Source organism: Rousettus aegyptiacus, unplaced genomic scaffold (genome assembly GCF_014176215.1).
Source record: "Rousettus aegyptiacus isolate mRouAeg1 unplaced genomic scaffold, mRouAeg1.p scaffold_m13_p_7, whole genome shotgun sequence".
Taxonomy (NCBI): domain Eukaryota; kingdom Metazoa; phylum Chordata; class Mammalia; order Chiroptera; family Pteropodidae; genus Rousettus; species Rousettus aegyptiacus.
This window is the reverse complement of record NW_023416310.1, coordinates 36,692,550-36,710,000: the sequence shown is the minus strand read 5'-3', so window position 1 is coordinate 36,710,000 and position 17,451 is coordinate 36,692,550. Positions and strand designations below refer to the sequence as shown.

Here is a 17,451-nt window from a genome sequence, read left to right as displayed (position 1 = left end):
TCATCACCGTGCTTTGTCTCAACTCCAAATAAAGGTTTTTAATCTCTTCGGTTTCAGATTCTTTATTTATATGCTGGAAACAAGAATTGCCTGTCTGTCCAATTAGAACCACTGTAGTCAAAGATTAAAAGAATATTTAAAAAATAATATTCCTAAGCAGGTTCCAACTCTTTAGACTCAGCATTAAAGAGACTGGCTGTCAATTCCATGAACAAGACTATAAAAACATGTTGTAATTTACTAGGTTAGTTTTCAGCACTTGAGCCAAAGTAGAGATCCACCATAGGTTTCACAGGACAGCTTCTGAACACAGAAATAAACTGTATAAACTTCCAGTAGAAAGATATGCCAGAGATGATGAGCTACCCATTCAATATCCATTCTCCACTTTTTTTTTTTTTTTTTTTTTACTATGATAATCCTGCATTTGTTTAAGGAGGCAATGTGCTCAGCTAACAGATTCTATTTCCTAGACTCCTATGCATCTACATGTGATTATGTGACTATATTTTTCCAATAAGAAGTTAACAGAAAAGTCTCTTTAATGAGATGACAGGCTGCTGGAGACCCTTTTTTCCCCCCTGCCCCCTTTCTTCCTTCCTGCCTGACTATGACAACTGGAGATTCAGTCACTATCATTCTACTGACTGGTGCTGAAGATGATGGAACATAAACATAAAAGAACTCAGGCTCCTGATGCCCCCGGGAAGTCCGCCTGCCTGCCCTAAACTGCCCTCTTCCAGGTTCTCTTCACACGAGAGGGAAACTTCTAACTTATTAGGCCACAGGCTTTCCCATCTCCTTTCCCATCAGCAGAACACAATTCCTAACTGATAAAACAATGTCATAGGGTAGGCCCAAGGGACGGGGCTGTAAGAGTCTGTAGCTGAGATAACTGCCTGACACTGTCAAGTTCCCACAAGCCTCTCCCAGAGGATTCTCTGGCCAAGTCTTTGTTTTGAGCATGGGCTTGAACCCTCAGGAGATAGTATGATGTTAGTGGTTAAGAGTATGTTCTTTGAAGTGTGACAATCCCTGGGTCAATCCCAGCTCTGCATTCTATAAACGATGGTGTGGGCAAGTAATAGAACACTCTGAGCTGCTGTTTCCTCATGTATAAAAAATGAGAATAATAATAGTTTTTCCTTCAGTATCATGATAAATGGAATGAACCCATTGCCTGGCACACGGTAAGCCACAAAGAACTCTCAATTATCCCCATTCTCCACATAGAATTCCAGTTATTCAATTAGCCTTGTTTTCAGTTCCTTCAAGAGTGTCATGGATGAGTGGTGTCTTATAACCCAATGTCAAGCTCCACAGAGTGGACTACATGTGTCCCAGAGGCGCTCGCGCATCCACCTGGACTCCCTGTCCACCTGGACCAGGAAGCATGGAATAGCTCCAGCTTAGTCCTTCATGCTGACATTAATTAAGGGTCTAGTCCTGAGATGGAAAGAGTTACGTTTATCTTAGTTAAAAAAGAGTAATATTACCCTTGAGAATTCAGGTTCTGAAAGTTTACAGCATAGATTACTTGGAAATCCAAAATAGTCAGTATCTTTATTTCCATCCTTATAGAAATAGAAATATAAGAGGAATAGAAACAGAAATATAAGTACATGAATGTTCCCATGTTTCTACATGACGTTCTACAGGATTTCGTTATTTTAAAAGTAAGCAAAATGCAACTTTTCTAGAAGTCTGAAATTACATCAAAATAGACTTACAGGAAGGAAAAAAGCAAGTAAAGGCTCAGCCCTCCTCATCTCCTACACATCATTCAAGAATCACTTCAAGTCCTGGTTCTGTGATAAAGCTTTCAGATACAAAGTGCTTTCTGTACTTCCAGACTCTCATGGTCCTAGATCTTACTACCCTAACTTCACACATGGTCAGTGTGCAATAAATCATTTTGAAAGAATGAACATGTAAACACATTGGCCACCTCACTAGCCTTCCTGCTTCCTATCTATTCTTTACTCCACCTACAGGATGATCATTCTATCAGGATTTCCCCTTTGTTCACTGCAGTAGGCTTTGTTTTGTCAAAATCTCCAGAATAATTATTTGAAGAAAAGCTGACACAAAATCCTAATAAATAAAACAAATAATAGAGGAGCTGTCCTACTGGAAGTGGAGGTGAGAGGTCCAGAGCACTACAGATCACCTTTGCTGTGTTCCATAGGCCTCATCCCATTATCCCTAAGGACACAGCTGGAAAAACCATTGGTTTAAATACTTCATTTTAAACCTCTGCTTTCATCTCTCATCTCCATCCTTGACCCCCAAATATGCAAAGCAAACACTCAGTCATGCAGAACTGCCCATAGTTTCCTTTGCTTGCACTCTTTGCTTATTTTATTCCCTTTATAAAGAGTTCTGTTCTCCATCTTGCTGCCTAATAAAAGCCAATCCATGATCAAAACTCCTGCTTTTCTTCTGTGAAGTGTTCTCTGAGGGATACACACCACATTGGTCTCCTTTTCCTATAGCTTTCTATGATGACTTGAGAGTGCATATCTCTTTGCTTTTACCATATCATATTATAATCATATGCATCAACATCTCCATCACTCCTATTGAATGGTATTTCTCAAGGACAAGTCCTTTATCTTATTTATCTCTGTATTCCAGGGACTTACTAAAGAATCCTGAATATAGTAGATGCTCAATAAGTCATTGTTAGATGAGTGGCTAAAAAACTTGATACATTATCATACTGATCTTTTCATATTGTTTGCTATTTGCTTTGTTATTCTTCCTTTTCTTCATAAGTCTATAATAAATAATTTGAAGACAGGGATCAAGTCTTATATTTTTCCTAGTTTTACTTCATAATTACTAGGAACACAGATACATTAATAAAATGCTTTCTAATTGAAATAAATTACATTTGAAAGAGCTGACATTGCTCAACAAATACGTACAGGGTGTTTAGCACATGACAAGTTGTACTAACATCCAACAAACATGTAATAGAAATAAAACACATTAGCATTCTATGGCAGAGACAAGACAAATATATTTTTAGCAGCAAGAAATCAATTTTGAAAATAAATATGGCATTTAAATGTCATCAAAATTTAAGAACTTTAGTTTTGGGACATTAGATGCTTTTAAAGTAACTGTGTTATTTCAGAATTCAAGAAGTCAAAACAAGAAAGAGCTAAGCATAGTCATATTAGCACTGCAGACTCCAGAAAAGGTGATTTCAAGGGGTTACATAAAAAGGTAAGCAAGATCTCAGGCCAGAGACACATAAAAACAAAGGTTTCTCAAGACAATAGAGAGACTTTCATAAATGCAATTCTTAAAATACAGAAGGGAGAGGTATCTAAACAAGTCATATGGCCATCCAGGGAGCATCATGACAATTGCAAATTCTGTGAAGGTACATAGGGTAGATTAAAGGAGGATAAATCACCAGTGGTAAAGAAAGTACCCTCCAGGGAGAAACAGTATCATTTGAACAGAAAGCCCAAAGTGAGTGAAGACTTGTAAGAAACCCTAATGACAATGAAAAGTCTTTTAAAGCTGTATCTAGGGCAGGAGGAAAATGAAAAGTATTAGAAAGTCTACTTGGGCCGGAAGGTATAAAATAAGTAATGGCAGAAAGCAAAGCCATTCAATTCTTTTTTGCTTTCTCTGTAAAAGAGAGCCATTTTTTTTTAATATATAAAAAGATAAACACATGGGGTAGGGGGAACAAATGAAGTCCAGGGTAGATGGAAAGATAGGTAGCAGGAAAGATAGTAGCATCCAGAAGCTGTCAGTAAGTTTATGGCACATAAGAGTAATCTTGCTCATAAAGGAACTCACAATCAATACCTTGGAAACCTCTTAGTAAAGTACTGATTAGTCCAAAGAAGAAAAAATATTTTCATCACAAAAGTGATAGACCAATAGAACTCTTAGCTTTGATCAGCATAAATGATTTGATTCAACATGTAAATGCCATGTTTACCGAATACTTGAATGTCTTAGAGTCGAGAAACCTAATATATCAGATGATGGCACAATTTCAAAATATCCAGGTATATTGTAATAAAAGGTTGAAACAAGTAAGATTCAATTTAATAGGGAATAAAATCTTCCACTGGATAAAAAGAGAATTATTCCAAAAAGTGAAAAATTTGGGATCAGAAATGCTGGCTTAACTGAAAAGTGTTTAAGACTAGTAGTGAGCTGTATGCTCTGCATGCATCCAGAATCATAACATGCATGCCAAAAATGTTAATTCAATCTCAAGCAGCATGAATAGCAGCAACATTCCAATAATAAAGATAATGGTCCCACTCTATTAAAAGTATGACCTACAATATTTTGCTCATTTCTGAGAACTATATTTAATATGATCTATCACTACTGAAAGACATTTAAAAAAGAGCTATCAAAAAGTGTAGAAACTCAAAATCATATGCTATATGTAATGACTAAAGGAAGTAATGTCCCTTTATCTGTAGAATGGACACTTAGAGAGGTAGAGATTAATACATTGCCTTCAAGTATTTTCAAGGCTCTCAGATCAAACTTGTATTCAACATATCCTATATAGATCTAGGTTCTAGGACTAAAAGTTAGAGGGAAGCAGTCTTTGACCTGACAGAGCAGTTCCCAAACTTTGATCTCAAAACCCCTTTACACAAAAAATATTGAGGACTCCTATGAGCTTTAATTTATGTGAGCTATACCTATTGATAATTCTCATGTTTAAAATTAAAAATGAGAAATTCAAAATATTTACAATTCCATTTAAAAATAATAAATGCATTACATGTATTATTTACATGTAAATATAAATAACACTTTGAATGAAAATAGCTATTTTCTAAGACAAAAATAATTTAATAGGAAAAGTGGTACTATTTTTCACTTTTTTTCAAATCTCTTTAATATTTGGTTCAATAGAAGACAGCTGGGTTTTCATATACTTCTGTATTCAGTCTATTACGATGTCATATGTCATATAGATATTGAAACACTCCATTGTACTCTTGTGGTAAGATGAAAATGAAAAAGGCAAACAATATCTTAGTATTATTTTGACTGTGAGGGCCCCCTGAAAGGGTTTTGGGAAACCCCAGGGTCTCCAGACATACACTTGAAGAAATGCTGGCCTAGTAAAGGAGAAATCGTTAATAATTAGAATTACACAAAATTGAGCTAGATTGCCTCATGAAACAACAAGTTCTAATTCCTGGAGCTATTGAAGCAAAGGATAAATTACCACTTGTCAAGAATTTCATGCTTGAAGAAGGGAGTACACTAAACTATTCCACCTTTTAAATCTAGCGCCATCATTCTATGGCAATGTTAGAAATCATTTTTTCCACAAATACATATTTCTAAAGAAAGTATCATTTAAAAAAGATCCATGTCTGCAAATTGGTACAGCCACTATGGAAAACAGTATGGAGGTTCCTCAATAAACGAAGAATTGATCTACCATATGATTCAGCAATCCCTCCACTGGATATTTACCCCAAACACTTGAAAACTCACATCTGAAAAGATATTTGCACATGATGTTCATAGCAGCACTATTCACAGTGGTCAGGACATGGAAGCAACAGAAGTGATCTACGATAGACGATTGGTTAAAGAAGCTGTGGTACATATATACAATGGAATATTACTCAGCCATAAGAAGAGATGAAATGCAAGACAGCTGAGTTGTCTTCATTTGCAATAACCTGGCTGGATCTCAATATAGTAATGATAAGCAAAATGAGCCAGACAGAAAAAGTTAAAAATCACATGATATCACTTACATGTGGGATGTAAACCTAAAAGCAACAAATGAACAGGACAAACAAACAGAGACTCATGGACATAGACTATAGACTAATGGTTACCAGAGGGTAGGGGGTGGGGGAGTGGAGAAGTAGAAGGGGTAAAGAGGGTCAAATATGTGGTGACAGAAAAAACTCTAACTATGGGAGGTGAACACATAGTGTAAATATATACATGCCTTATTGTTAAAGTGTACAGCTGAAATTTATTAGATTTAGTTAACCAATGTCACCATAAGAAATAAATAAATAAAAATTTTAAAAAATAAAAAAATAAAAAATATCCATGTCTATCAAGTAACTATAGCCTTGGAGTTGCTGGGGGATGGAGAGGTCTGTGGTTCAATTTCTCACTGCAGAATACCCTATGCAACATTTCTGGAAGAGGTCATCTAACACCAAAGACCTGGGCCCTTTGGTAATACACATCTATGTCAGAAAACTCAACACTTTCATTCTGTAAATGTTACCAATTCTTTCGCTTCCCTGGAAATCACCCTCTCTTCTACCATTTAGAAGAACTGCCCACTAGAACAATCTAGAATACTGCTTCTTTCCCTGCTATATAACATGCCTCTGAATATTTGAAGACAGTGACTTTATGTTTAGATGCCTTTTTAATAAACACGTTAGACTTTTTTTGTGTGAGGCATATATAATTTTGTTGGTGGTTTAAGCTATCATCTTACAACAAGTGGGCTAAAAGCTGTTCCCCCAAAAAAGCATTTTTAATGAAAAGAAAAGACATTACCAGAAAGTTATTGAACCTTTCTCTTTACAAGTTTTCTTTTAATAGATCCTTTAAAATACTATGCTGTGTTTCAAAGGAATTCTATAAATCACTCAGGTTTCCCCCTTTACATGAACGATTAATTTACTAGTCTGAAGCTGACTTGTTGATGGTAGTTTTTAATCTATATTAAAACGGAGTTTTCAGCCTGACTTATAGTAGATTAATCAAGATGGAATATGAAGTGATTTTCTGTTTTGTGAAGTTACATTATATGAAATCTGATTCAGGTTACTGAACTGATTATTAATGAAAGAAATATGTATTATGTATCATAACCTGGAGTCAAAATCTGTTTATGTTTGAGCTGACCCATCAGTCACAACTGAACTTCCCCACCCACTTCCCACCCTAATAATAATGGAACATACTAATCAACAGCAGCCTAGGTGCTCAGAAAACATGCATTCTAGCAGAGCTATGCTAATCAGCATTCATTCTCATGGATGTTCAATTCACACACAATTAAAACCTAGGGCTCTGCATCCACTCTCAAAAACCCATGAGGAATGGGTGAGTGATTAGTTCCTGTGGTTGCTTAGGTTTAGAACTATATCTCAATTACTAGCTGCTCTCGAGCATGCAAATCTCCATCCTTTGGTTTTGTCTTACAAATTCCTCATGTTCTTCTGGAGTCTTAGGTATAGGAACTGGATTTGGGGTACCACTTGGGAGTCTTTCTAATAACAATATGGAATAAACCCAGTCTATCAGAATAGGAAATATCTACTATTTTCCACACTTGAGGAAGAGCTTGTGCTATCTGAAGTTCTGAAATCATGAGAAATACGTTATTATGAGAAGGGAAACTTTTTTTTTTCCTGTTTTCTATCAGCATGAAGGGCAGAGTGAAATAACTACTAACTGCTACTTTGTCTAAACTTAGAACACTCTTCACTTAAAAACGAAGTGAATTCATCTCTTCCAATCATTGCTGTAAATAATATCTACTTTCCTGACCATAAACCACTAACATCCTATTGTTTTCTATAAGGTAGATCCTTAATCCTTACATTGTCAACTTTTCTACTTACCATAAAAGCCTCTACCTACTCCTCCTCTTTCTTTTACTGAAGTAAAATTTACATATGGTTAAGTGCACGGATCTTAAGAGTACAATTTGATTTATTTTGATATATATTACACATCCATATAACCACTACCCCAATTAAGTTATAGATCATTTCTATCACCCAAGAATGTTCTCTCATGTCTCCTTCCAATCAATCACCATCCACCTGTAGTTTTGCCTGTCTTCAGCTTCATGTAACAGAATATAAGTTATCATGTCAGGCTTCTTTCACTCAACATGATGTTTTTGAATTTCATCCATGTTATTGAACGTATCAGTATGTCTTCACATTGTTGGTTAGTATTTCATTGTATAAATACACCACAATTACCTATTTTGTTCACGGGCATTTGGATAGCTTCAGTTTGGGGCTATTATGTGTAAAGCTGCAATAAACTTTACTATACGAATATTTTACAATAGATACACACTTTCATTTTGCTTGGGTAAATATTCAGGAGTGTTGCTGCTGGGTCACAGAGCAAGTCTAGGTTTAACTTCACAAGAAACGCCAGTCCTTGTATGAGAGTTTCAACTGCTTCACATCTTCACCAAGATCTGGTATTGGAAGTTCCCATCCATTCTCCTTTATTTAGGGTTAGTTTCAATATGTCGACTTTTTATACATTGTCACTCTGACATTTTTAATCATCAGTGCTCATCTAAACAAATGTTTTGACATTCCCACCAGTTTTCCAAAGTGGGTTTTACAGTTTCCACCAGAATTATGAGAGTTTTGCCTATACAGATAATGTGTGGCTTTTTTTAGAATTCTTTTATTCTTTACTGGCCCTTCCCACCCACCCACCATGACATACATCCTTTTATTTTAAAGGCTAGTATTCAATTAGATCAAGTTTCCTGCATTATGTCTTTTAAAATTTTTAATCAGCTTCTATGATCTAAAGAAATGTGAAATAAGATACCCCCAAAGGGAAATAAATTATGATTCATGCTACACATATAATTTTAAAACGAAGTCTACAATATAATCTACCATAAGTTCAAATTTTATAGAACAGAACATGGGACACAGAGTTTAAAGAACTTTCCAAAGGAGATAGGGGACCAAGACAAGATTAAAACCTTCTCCTCATCCTGTCTGACAACCATAAGCCAATTCCATGTGGACCTTTATTTTCGGTTCAGACAAATGCTGGTGTTCTACTTTAAGGGGCAATCTCATGTCCAAATTTTCTCTATATGACTTTCTTCTCTGAAAACTAATATCAAGTGGTTTATTATAACATTATACATTCATATTATTAACAATATCTTGTATTTATTTAATTGCATTTTAAGAAAATATTAAAAATATTTTTCTGAGATAGTAGCACATCCTTGGTCAGCTTTATAAGTATGGAAAGATAATTTCCCCATATTTTAAAAAAATCAAATAAAGTACAAAGAATTAAGTGATGCCCAAAATCAATGCGGCAAAACTCAGGCTCTTAACTCAGTACATTCTTTGCACTGGATTCACTACATGTTCACTATTTATATGTGTATTGTTGTGTTCAGTTTTTAAAAATGTAAAATTGATTCAACTTTTTACCACAGAACATTTATTCTTGGATAGCTTTCACATGGAATGGTTATGAGTGTGAAGGAGGCATGGCAGAAATTGCTTTTTAATCACGCTGCTCTGAATCCCCAAGTACAGCACGCCCGGCCTGAGCGCTCCCCTTTCCAGATCTCTGTGAGGATGACCTCACCTCAGGCTTTTTCAGTGTACTTTTATTTTGTGGTTGTGATAACCAAGCAAGTAAAAGGATGGATTTTTTATAGATTATGTCAAAATCAATCATTTAAAAAAGTTGAAAAAATCAGTTTTTAAAATCTCCTGTAACATAAAGAACACTTGATTTGCTATAGATCAAAGAGTTTAACACATGTCAGATGTATTGAATCTACAGAAAAAAGGAAGAAATAAGACAAGTTAACATTTTCTAATATTAAATCCTGAACAGCCTTTTGGATTGAGTAGAAAGGATTTATTTTTATGTTAAACTAGGTGGTTTAAAAACAGTTTATTATATCACTTTCTTAATACTGTCTTTTCACATGCATTTTCCTCAAACATAAAACATTTTAAACACACTATTTGGGGCAGTTTTTATCAACCATTACATTTACCTTGAAAAAAACATGAATGCCTTTTATCTCAGGTATTCGAAACACTTTGTAAAACTTCTATCAACAGAAGCTAAAAATCTATCATTTGATTTAGTTAATATTTGAGTTTGCAGGAGTAAAATCATCAGTCGACAGCAGCTGTGCACTGTGTGTTAAATCTAGAGCTGGCATTAGTCTATCAGATATGCAAATATTTATATCCTCATTGGCTAAGTAAACTGTTCGGTTCTACAGAAATGATAGGTTTGTTTTGGAATACTATAAGTGACTCCCTCTCCTAATAATGGCTTTTCTTGTGCTGAAATTCACACTTCTGGTTCAAATTTGCCTAAAATTTCCAACAACAACAAAAAAAACTAGCAGAAATCCTTATATACCTCTGGAAAAAATATAGGATCAATAGATATCAAATGATACAAACAACTGGAAAGACCAGATTGGGGGGGGGGGGGGATATTGCAATATTGGCCTTCAGTTTTAAAATATACAAATGAGAAAATCTTTAGAAAAACATAATATTTATTTTTTAAAAAGTTAAAGCAAACATATTAGGGTGTGAGTGCTAATGAATAGGATTCAAGTCTTTACTTTTATAAATGCGCCATACTAAATTTAAACAACTCCTTGTGTTTGGAAAATATGGGCCTTTTTTTTTTTCCTAATGTTATGTAATTATAAATAAACCCACAGTGAGGATCCAAATCCATGTACAGCTTTGTGCGAACCTCTGATTTTGGTTCTTTAAGATGGAGTCCCATAAGTGGAATTGTTGAGTCAAAGAATATCAATAGTTTTAAAAATATTGATGCTTATCGATAATTGTTTAATCTCTATGAACACCAGTTTCTTAAATGGTGAAACAGCATAAATAAAACATACCTGGCAAGATTGTTAGGAGGGCTAGAGACAAAAGTTTTCAAAAATGATTATATACTATAATGATTTTCTAATTTTTCCAATGGTGTGGCGTTATTCCTACAGAAAGTAAGCATCCATTTCTTGGATGAATTTTATTTTTCTATCTCAATAAGATAATTATCATCCCAACAAAGATGAAAATCATTTATGACTTGAATGCTATTATCAGGATAGAAAATTTGCAACTGCCAAGAGTGCTAGGATCTTTAGACATATTTCTTCCTGTATCTTCACTTGTAATAGCTCATGTAACTTTGTGAGGTTGGTATTAATATCACAATATATAGAGAAAGAAATCAAGGCACAGAGAACTGGGGTAATCCACTCTAAGTCTCACAGTTCTAATGCAGCACCGCCCCACTCAACGCCCATGATTCTCCACATGGTATGATATTAGCCGTGCACTGCGTGATGGGAAAGAGAGATTGTTTGAATAGGTCATGAAAGACTTCACTGTAAAAATGACATATGAATTAAGTTAAGCTAAGAAAAGGGGGAAAAATTGGAGAACAATTAGCAACAAACAAAACTTCGTGGTAGAAAAATACATCGATTCACTGAATAGCTGCTTTGTGCCAGCCACTGTCCCAGGTAATAGGAAGATGTAGATGAAAAGTCACTATCGGCAAGAAGTTCATGAGCAGGTAGGACAGACACATAAGCAAAATTACTGTATCAATGTTATAACTATTGTGTTTGGGCTATGCCCAAGATGTCTTAAGGTACAGAGGCCAGATACCTAACACAGTGTAAGAGAAAGGGGCCACCTTGGTTGAGGCTCGAAGGATGTGTAACTATAAGCTAAGCAGAGAAGCATGCAAGGGAGAACATTTCATGCAGACGAAGTAGCATTTACAAAGTTGCGAAGATACAAGAGACCATGACCCATCTTCCAAGGTGCTAGAGGTTCAGAAATTCTGGATCCCAGATGGGTTTATGAAGATAGCATGAAATAATGTTGAGTGCTGGCAGAGCCAGATCACAGAAGTTCTTTTGTGCTGTGGTAGGGGCTTGAACTTCATCCCGAAAATGACCAGCCTCTTTACAGATATTACTTAACCCTTTTGCTATAAATACTACTGCAACAACAATGACAATAACGGTGACTAATGCCTAATGTTTATGTATTATATAAATAATCTAATTCAATCCTTAACACAACACTATGAAGTGAAAAATATTATGTACCAGTCACTGTGTTAATCTCCATGGAGAGAAAAATGAATGAGAATGTCATGGATAGCAGACAGTGAAGGGCATATTAAGATCATTTTAGCAGGGTTTTGGAAGATGGTATTGAAAAGGTCATCTGGCAAGATGAAGCTGGTTATGAAGCATCTACCATAATCAGGCAAGATATTATGAAGGCTGAATTTAAGTCAGAAGTGATAGGACTTGAGAGGAAACAGACTTGAAAGCTACTTAAAGGCAGGCCATGGTTACCTAACAGGTATGGAGGGTCAGGTGACGGACGAAATCTCAGATGACAACCAATTCTGCCTTTAGCTTCAGGTTGGAGGTTATCCTTTCCTTTAAAATAGACAAAACAAGACAAGGAACATATTTTCTGTAGTAAGGTGATATCCTTACACTAGAAATGTGGATTTGGGAGTCATATTTTAGAGGCAGGATATCCACAGTCTTAGGTATGTATGAAGTCATGAATGTGGGAAGAGCAAGAAGAGGACTGATAATGAACTCTAACAATTGTTTTAGGAGCTATTGATCAGTTATTGAGAGTGCTGGTGAGTGTATGACTCTCTGAAGCTGAGGGGCAATAATGTACATTTGGAGTTATACACATGTTAAGTCGAAACTGCAAGTGGAAATGAAAATCTTAAAAGAAAGAATATAAATTTATAGGGGAGATGAAGATGGAATTAAGAATACTATCTACAAATGCTGTATATATAAATTAAGGCCATTCTAATAAGATTTTATAGAGTCTCCCAACATATAAGAAAAAATAAAAAGAACATTTCAAAGAGCATAACATATCTTTGTGCTGATCCAATTATACTCTCATCCTCTCCTATTCCCTTTCAGATCACACCACCCAAAAGCAAGAGTGCCATACCCTTGACCTTGGAAGAGGGTGAAAATAATTGATGGACATGAAGAATCAAACTTTTGGCCTTTTAACCAAATATTGCTAACCCAATTTTGCTAGAACCCCTTTCTAGAATCATCTAAAATTTCTCGTCTAAATACTCATTTCTTTCTATTCCTTTTGATATGCAAAGCAACTAGTTAAAAATTTTAATTGACATTTTCAAGAACAAATCTTTGAATCTCACTTAAAGTCTTCAAATTGAACTGATATGTTGAAAATTAATCTCATGGCAACTATAAAAGCTGTTTTATATGTGACATGGAGAAAAGACAATCTCAATCTTACTTAGGCTGAGAAAAAAAATTTTCCATCATAAGTTTCTCCTTTTTAAGGAGAGATAATGGGTTAGAGACCATTTCCACAATTGCTGCTAATGCTATTGTTGCCTGAGAAATAATACACTGAGGCACTCCTGGCTGATCTGTTAGCCACATTTTCCTAATATACTATTTTACTAAGGTGAAAATGTTTAGGGTTCTTCAATTTGCAAAAGAATAAACTTCAAACTTGTTGAAGACAAAACCAAATTTTATATATATATATATATATATATATATATATATATATATAAAACAATACTTATGATGCTATATAAACAATCTTTTTTTTTCTCCTTTAGAGCAGAAGTACTGTATGGAGATAGTAATCAGCTGTAATTATTGCTTTTGAAAACTCAAGCTTTAAAACCCACAAAATACTTTAAAAATAAATGCAGGAAGCTTCATAAAATACATTTTCTCAGTTCAACAAAGGAAAAAAATCAAACCAGTTAGGACACTCAAGTGTTATTTGCAGCAATCATGATAAGTCAATTTTGGCTTAAACCATGATTGTTATAAACACTCAGAAAACATATTATTTACCAGATGGCAATCTTACTCAAGCAAACACATAAAACTTATGTTTCATTATTATCAAATAAGGATGAACTTGCCACTGGGATAACCTCCAGTAGCTAAACAAACACATCTCTACAAAATGAGTACCATGGTTTCTATCACTGGATAAGTATATAGGGTACAGGAGCTATCTTAATACTTTGCAGCACCAGCTTATATTCAAGAACCGTAGCTTATTACAGAATACACACACATGCGAAGTGGCATATTTTTGACTGCACTTGTACTGTCACTTTCTTAGTAAAAAAAAAAAAAAAAAAAAAAAAAAAAGCTACTGCATTTTAATATTCAGAGAAGGAATAGTCTGGAACTATGACCCAAGCTAAAACACCTGTATTAAATAATTATTAATTGGTATTATGAAATGTATAAAGTGATTCTAAGACTTCCTTCTTACTTCCCCAAATACAATATCAGAATCTATCAGAATCTCTATCACCCATGGAATGTACAATATAAGAGTTGTACTTTATGAGTCATAATATCACAGACCAATGACAGGATATTAAAAGTCTATTTGAGATGAAATATTTGTAACTGAAAATATTTTTTAAAAAGATCATAAAATTTTAAAACTAGTGTTTTGTTTTTAAATGAAATAGAGAAAATGAAATGATGATCGAGAGCTTCTCTTGGTTATTTGTTTCCTGGCCACAAGTAATACTCTCAAACAAGCTGTCACTCAAAAGTGCCATTGTAAAATGAGCTAGACACTCCTTGAATTCGTACAAGCATGATGAGGTCTTCGAGGGCATAGGGGAGCCATGGAAATCATCGGAAGTTAGACCTTGGACAGAAACATCGGAACGCTGTGAGAGACAAAATGACAAATCTTGTCTCCTCACCTTGTCAGGTCCTCTAAGGTCAGAACTCTGGCACTATGGAATAAAATACTTTAGAGTACTTACGTCTAACAGGGCAACAAAAAGTCTAGATTGTCTCTCTCTAGGTTACCTCGCTTGTTATAATACCTTGTACTAAAAATTCCTGGGTTTCTCTTTATTGATAAATTAGTGGCTGTGGCAGAATTTGGTAAATGGTTAGCTTTATGAATGCAAACACAGTTCTTCCACATGAAGACAACAGAAGTAAAAAAATCTGTTTTTTGACAAGTTAAATGGATACATTAAATTAGAAAGCTATTCTGAAGACTTTTTTTCTTCCCCAAACTGTTCTCTAAACCTAACAGTTAAGGGCCAAAGCAAAAGACAATCTTTCCATGTAAAGGACCAAGCATCACTTCACTTGGCAGAACATTTCACCACTGAAGGACAAATTGTCTTTAGATTGCAACTTCCTTGAGGGTCAAGTCTCTCTCTATTACAGTCTGAATTGCACCTAAAACACAGAAGACTTTCAAAAATATTGGTTTGTGACAGACAAAATGGGTCACTTACACTGTACATCAGTACCAAAAATTTTAATGCACTCGGCAAGGTCATTTTGTTGTTACCAAAGAGCCAGAGAAAAGATGACTAGAGAGTGAGAAAAAAAAAGAAAAAACATACTTTTGACAGTTGTTTGCTTGCAACTGCTCCCCTCACCTGGACCAAAATTGAACTATAATTCCAGAAACAAACAAAAGGTATGTGATGTGCTCACAACCACTAATACCCTGAAAAAATCTACTTGGGGTGTATTTTTCTTTATAAGGTCATTATACTCACTTATTGCTGTTTAGAACAAAATAAATGAGCCAGGCTGGACATGTGGTAATACATCCAAACCCCAATTTATTTACATATATATAATTGAAATGTTAGTCTTTCTTGTTTTCACCCAAATTAAATGCTGGTAGAAATATTTATTAAACTGATAACACAACTGTAGCATCTAATAAAGATTTTTATTATCCATTGGTATTATAAACACACTTCCTTTATTTAATTAGCATAGCTTCATTACAAAATCATTTGGAAAACTATCTTCCATAATCCCTCTACCCTAATGCAGCCTTCTCAGTTCTTTTACTCTTTCTGCAAGTGATGAACATATTATATGAGGAAGCAGTTTTTAGCCCTCGGCAGCCTACCCCCAGTCACAGAGCTGCCCTCCTTCTGGCAACAGGGCGATAGAAAATTCTCTGTTGAGATAAACACCAGAAGATCTGTTTTTAAATGAGCTATCTTCATATAATTGCCCAACAAGTACAATCATTTCAATAATTCTAACAATTTTTTTTCAATTGAAAAGACTGATATTCTTTATCAAAATGAAAAAAAAATCATTTTATAGCTACAGAGAAATAGAAATTGAACTTTTTTTCCCTACACATTTTTACTCCTTCATGGATAGAAGGGATACAGTGAACAGCATTTCTCTCTGTTAATGTGCCTTGAAATTCTGCAATACATTCGAATAGGCTCTCTCCAGCAGACCACTGGGAAATATCATCTATATACATTTGTGCCACTAGTTCTCATATACATCCCTCAGTGCCCCTGGTTAATAATGTGATATTTCCCTAGATAATGAAAGGCATAGAGCCATGACCCTTTTAAGCAGAAGGAGAACCTGACAATATAAGTTCTGATCTGCCATGAAGACAGGGTACAGTAGCCTCTCCTATGCAGCAAATTCAAGTGCATAGGTGGTTAGAGAGGCCTCTGTTAGTTGAAACCTGAGTACCATCTCTGACTTTGCTAGGAGTTTCTCTGTTGGTGTCCAAATTGGTCAGTGCTCTAAAGAGTCTGAGTGTGGGAGATTCTTTGCCCTCTCTGCTCTGCATCAATAAAAAGGGAAAAGCACATGGGAATTCCAGACTCTAATTCACCTCTGCCACTTCATGGCAGGCTACTTTCTCTTGCCAAACCTCAATTTCCCCATCTGAGAAATGAGAATAATATTAATGCTCATTGTGTGGGGTCTTCGTAGGAATCTTAGAGGACAAAGTAGCTGTAAGTACTGTGCAAACTCTTGAGGATCCTATACAATTTAATTATTGAGAACATAATTATGATTTATTAATGTTAGCATACTAGGTTAAGGCTGTTGTTCTCTTGGCATGTTTAGAACTAAAAAAATCAGAAAATAATCCCTATTGATCTCATAACAAGTATAGAAATATAAAACTGAAAAACCAGCCACTTGTAATTAAGCAACTCTGTTCTAATTTTTTGGAGTACAATACAATATTGTAACTCTTTACTTTTATTAACTGCCAAAATCAATCTCAGAACCTATTTTCCCAATACTCTGAAATAAAAAGGACAGGATTTTTTTTTCCTTAGATGCACAGATGTGGTTTCATCTACATGCATGCATTTCAAAGGCATTATTTAAGCCATAGTGCATATAATGAACAAACTGTAATCATATCTTTGTCCCAACTCAATTACAAAATGAACTCATAACTTAGAGCATCACAGTAAATATCTATTTCCAATTTTAGGCTGATCATTAAATATGGGTCACACTAGGAATCTGTTAAATGAAAGAATGTTAAAACTCACTTACATCGCTTAGAGTATATTGATTCTGATGACAATTAATCCAAATAAAACAAGTGGTATGTCTACAGAGACAACAGCATTTCAGGAAAATTCCACTCCACTCCCAAGAATTGCCAGCTGCATTCCCTTTATTCCTGCACATTTTCCCACTCTCTCCACGTGTGCCCTTTTACCCTCTCTTCAGTGACACCCCTTTTATTCCTTGGGGACGTTGGTGTTCACTTCCTTTCACCATCATCTTCCTACCTATCCAATCCTACTCTTGGGACAGAAGTG

The 17,451-nt window shown here is 35.1% G+C and overlaps 1 protein-coding gene across 16 annotated transcripts in view; it reads right to left on the bottom strand.

Annotated features, from left to right (window-relative positions):
- Positions 1-17,451, bottom strand: part of LOC107500100 — a 523,620-nt gene that overhangs the window by 415,550 nt on the left and 90,619 nt on the right. The window contains exon 1 of one of the 16 annotated variants that reach the window (XR_004952070.1): positions 1-4,771. This exon is cut by the window's left edge and continues 723 nt beyond it. The exons of the other annotated variants lie outside the window; for them this stretch is intronic. The gene's annotated coding sequence lies outside the window, so the exon portion shown is untranslated. Of the gene's footprint in view, positions 4,772-17,451 lie in introns of those variants that run through there. 16 annotated transcript variants of the gene reach the window in all.